The following is a 4986-nucleotide window of genomic DNA, read 5'->3' on the forward strand; positions in this document are numbered from 1 at the left end:
AGAAGATCCCCAGCAGTACACCTTCTTATGATTTATCACTTAGTACATTGATCCATAAACATTCCAGGTCCAGTCCCCCTGAACTGTCAGTAACTCTAAAGGTACCCTTACTTGCTTTAAAGTAGAATGCCATTGCCACTGCTCTTCTATCTTATTTAAAATCACTGGATGCACCCTATTTAACATTACAGTCATGTGACTCATGCCACCAGGTTTTAGTAAAATGCCAATGATCTCAAATTTCCTTTAATAAATTAATATTTATTTTTACAGCGTACACTACTTAAATCTGGGATTCACTATGTGGCTGTACAGAACCTAGTGCAATGGAGCCCCAATCTTGGTTGAGGACTCCAGGTGCTTGTGATGGGGTACACCAAGCCCTTTTAGGCTCCCTGCTGGAGGCCTTGCAATCTTACCACACCCTGCCCCAGCAAAAGGAGCAGTGAAGGTAGGTCCTCCAGGCCTGCCTAGAAAGTCTGCAGAGAAGCAGCCAATTGGAGCACAGCAGGCTCAGATTAAAGGAGCTGCAGAGGCTGAGTACATCAGTTGCTGGCTGGGACCAGAAGGGGGAAGAAGGACTGAAAGGCTACTAAACTCCCCAGTTAAAGCGGCCTGGAAGAGACCCTGCTCAAGCAGGGAACAGACAGAGAACCCTCAGGTAACGGTGAAGAGGAAGGAGCTATGTAGAAAGTGACCCAGGGAATAGCAGCAGCAACTACTACAGGAAGCAGCGTGTTGCTGCTATTTATAGGGTCCCTGGGTTGGTACTCAGAATAGTGGGCAGGCCTGGGTCCTCTCACTGGCAGGGTGATATAAGCCCTGAAAAGAGGATAAGGCTTATTTAGAGGCCTAAGTCAAGGGTAGGATTTAGGGTCTCCGGGGGAAAGCCCAGGAGGCACTGCTCTATACCAAGGCAGACACTGACTTAAAGCTAGCCCAGGAGGGGCTGAGGGCTGAGCCCAGAGACAGGGCTAAAGATGGTAACAAGGGCACAGGGACAGGCCCTGTTGGATCTTTTACCCCGGAAGGGGTTCCTTCATATGTTTAGACTATGTGAAACGGCCAGAGAGCTGAGCCACTGAAGACCCGCCTGATGATGTCAACAGCCTACGGGAGGGAGGGAGAATGAATGAGTGAGAGTGTGTGAGTTCACACCCAATTGTCAAGAAGTGCTCATGAGAGGAGAGTCTCCCCATCACAGTACTACAGTAATATGAAATTGTCCCTCAACTGAGTAAGAGGGAATGTCAGGCCTTGCAGGTCTGCTTCCTATTGGAGGAGAAATCAATGGTGCAGAGTCTGGGTATATTCTTAGTGCAACTTGTTTATTTTACACTATTCAGATGAGTCCTGGAACAGTGGTGGTCACAAACAGTATGCAGGCAGTCCCTCTTCAGGAATCTGATCACAGCAGTTTCTCTGAAGACTAAAGATTTGGTCACTAAGAAAAAAACTTGTAGTACTATGTGCCCTACCATTAAAAATAGCATTGTTCACTCTCTGGTACTTGCTCACTTTGAGTAAAGGAGAAAAAGCCCAAAATTGTATCTCCCTGGGTCAAATCCTGCCACGTCTTGACTTCAGTGGGGCTACAAAGGGTGTATTTCAGGGCCAGATTTGGCCCAGTAGACTCTAAAAATTAAGTCTTTAGGCTACATGTTGCTTTTACTTATATCAGTGTAAACCTGGGGTAATGTCACTAGAATAAATGCAGTTTTTCCAGGTTTACATTCAAGTAATAGAGTAGAACTTTCCCTTTGGACATTAATCTACCAATGTCTGTAGCTGATAAAGGGTTACAGGACACTCTTTGGGAACTGGGGAAAAACATATGAACAGATCCTTTGTCCTGATCCTCAATGAAGTTACAACTTGCCCTCTTTATTATAGTATTCATCTGGAACGAGGCACTGCAGCTTCTCTCCTGGATAAGATCAGGTACTAAATTGGGATTCACAGGTGTTTCAAATTATGGATGGAATATGTTAAGTGTGCCCCATGAAAAAGCAAAAGATTATTACAGTAACCAGGACACATGTGCCTTGGAGCTGCCAGACTGATGAGTTGGGGCTTAACAATATTCTTTTCCTACCTGGTTTTCAGAAAAAAGCAACTAAAATGTAGCCAGCTCTCAGCCATCCTGGTGAGCAGTGCTCCAGTCTTTCTGACCACATAATTAACACTTTCAAAGCTCACTCTGAATCAGGCACACAGTTAACAGCTCAAATGTTTGAGCACATCCGAGCAGGGATTGAGCTGGATTCTTCATGGAGAGCTGGAGAAGGATATTGATTGCTGAAGCTTCCAGAAACCTGACAGATCAGTGGTTCATCAGTTCCTGTACATTATCTCTGTTTTAGTGCAAGTCTCTAGCAATGCCTTAAACTTGATTTCTGCCCCCACAGAATAACTAAGCCCTATGGAAGGATTGTATTGTCCCCTCCTTGAGCAGAGGATACCAGGATCTGTAGTTGCCGCACTCCTACACGTATCTCCTGACAGTGGTGGAGGCTATAGGAACGTGACTAGAGCAGAAATGTGTTGCTGTAGGGGGTGGATGTAAAAACACAGAGCTTCAGTGGATAGGGGGAATTTGTGGGCTAGGATGGCTGAACACCTTGCCAATTCTAGGGCTGAGGGAATCCATTTTCCACCTGGTGGGACAATTCAGTGAAAGCTGTCACTGACTTTTGCATCCATTATGCAGGTTTTCTTCATGTAGGGGATGATCTGAATCATCATGAATGTTGTTTAGATGCATTGCAATCTTTGATATGATCTATGTATTAACAGCATCACTTTCAATAGGAATGCAGAATCCGTTCTAGCACGCTTATGAAGGTTATGAACCTTAAAGATTATTCAGTGTGTGGGTAGAAAATACCCTTATCTTATGCTGAAAATACAAACCCTCTTCTTAAGTCTGCAGGCAGAGGGATCCCTCCATGCATGGATCCCAGGCTCCATGTGTGAAAGGGGGTAGGGGCCCATGTGTCCATCCAGCCTCTGTGCCTTGCAGAGAGCTTTCCACCAATGGAAAGGAGCAGGAGCGAGCCTAGAGATGTATGCATCATTCCCTATGGTGCATACAGAGGAAAGCATTAACTTTCCTGTGGAGGCTTCTCAAAGGGGAGTCCCACAGACAGGAACTCTCTTGGGGTGGAAACCATAGCTCTAGTGGACTGCACACCCAGGAAGTCAGAGCAGATCCACAGTGGGAGCTACTGTGGAGGATCAGGACCTCAGAGTGGATGGCCTTTCGCTTCTGGTGTATCCCAAAGGATCTCAGGATTTGGGGGTTGGACTCCTATGGCTTTCCTATTTCCCTTCATGAGGGACAACTCATTTCCCTTGGGAAGAATTTGTAGGAAACTGAGGGGAACGTTGTCATAGAGTCCTCATCGTCATGCTGTTGTTTTTGGGTAGGGGCCCTCAGTTTGTACTGAGCTGGTTGTTTTGAGTCACCTCTCTCCTTTTCCTCTGTGCATCTGCAATATCACTTTTAAAGTAATTTGTTTGTTTTCCAAGTTAATATTTCCCCTGCTACTTAGATATAATCATTGTATGTATCCCTAACATTCTTTAACAAGGCCTCTTTATTACAGTCTGAACAAATAATTTCTAAGAAACTTGAATTTGGATCTACCCTTTAATTTAGTTGAATAGTAGTTGTATTTGATCAGAATTAAACTAGGCAATGATAAGCTGAAACGCTATACACTCCAGTGGATTTAATTGAGCTATGTACTTCCTCCATGTACGTATTATTAAAAAAGAGCTCATAAAATTTGCTCTTGCTCTTGGCTCTTTATAAAAAATGAGACCTCAATACGTTTTTTAAAAATCAAAGGTCAGATTCCAATACCCTAACTCTTATTGAATGGTATTTTTCTCTATGAATATCCTTACTGAAATCAACGGCACTGCTCAGAGTAAGGTAGTACTCAGTTTGAATAAGTATCAGACTTGGGCCCAATGAGTTTATTCAAGAAGTGTTCACTGTAAGGGCTACAGCATCTAGCCCAAATAAATCATAACATTTCTCTGTTTCTGCAGAATCTGAAGGGGGCAATGGGCAGTGTATATCTGTATCTAATATTTGGGGTATAGCACTGGACTTGCAGTGAGGACCTGAGCTCTCTTTCTGGCTCTGTCAAATCATCTGTGTGACTTTGGGCTAATCTTAATCTCAAACTTTCAGACATGGCCTTTGATTTTGCTTGTCTCCGTCTTTGGGTGTGCAACTTAAGATACAAAATGAAGGCTTGCAGGATCAGTCTCTCATTCTTTCGGTGGTGATTGTCTTCTTCAGACTGCAGTCCAAGAATCTCCTCATTATCTGACAGCTAAAATACAAAGTCCCAATGGGTTTTACTGAACTTAATTGGTGGATTTTTAACACTGGAAAGATATAAGAGATCAAAGGGCCTGATCTTGGAAGGTGTTGAGCATCTCCAGAGACCTACTGAGAGCCCTTATTTCTGAGCCTGAGCCTGCATTTCTGACCTAGAGAAGAAATCCTTTATATGGTCAACGTTTACAACAGCCTTCAGCAACATCAGAAAGGAACAGCTATGGCTTTAAAGGATTGTGGGTTTTAAAAGGATTAAGAAAAGATTGAGTTTCTTTTGTTAATTTGTTAGCTGAACTTTGTCCCCATCACTTTGGTGCCAAAACAGTCAGCAAGTTCCTTTATGCTTTGAACAATATACACTATTGTGGTGTTTAGATGTAACCAATCCAGCGGTCACTTACATTTAATAACTGATGTATGGTAGAAAAGTTATTTGATAACATCAGTAAATATATATATATATATATATAATTTATAATGTGCCTCTTACTGTGAGTTCCTTATTCTTGTATTTATATATTAACTGTTTTGTAACCGATTTTTTTTGGGGGGGGGGATTAAACTGTACACTTTAGGCACAGGTAACTATTTGGTGCCTGTATGGTGCATTATACCGTTATGTATGAAAA

At 43.0% G+C, this 4986-nt stretch overlaps 1 long non-coding RNA gene across 1 annotated transcript; it reads left to right on the forward strand.

Annotated features, from left to right (window-relative positions):
* The first annotated feature begins 547 nt into the window (after positions 1-547).
* Positions 548-4772, forward strand: LOC135972448 (uncharacterized). The gene is made up of 3 exons (XR_010588912.1): positions 548-661; positions 1894-1941; positions 4205-4772. It is a non-coding gene; the product is annotated as an uncharacterized LOC135972448 (long non-coding RNA).
* The last annotated feature ends 214 nt before the right edge of the window (positions 4773-4986 follow it).

Source organism: Chrysemys picta, chromosome 6 (genome assembly GCF_011386835.1).
Source record: "Chrysemys picta bellii isolate R12L10 chromosome 6, ASM1138683v2, whole genome shotgun sequence".
Lineage (NCBI taxonomy): Eukaryota > Metazoa > Chordata > Testudines > Emydidae > Chrysemys > Chrysemys picta.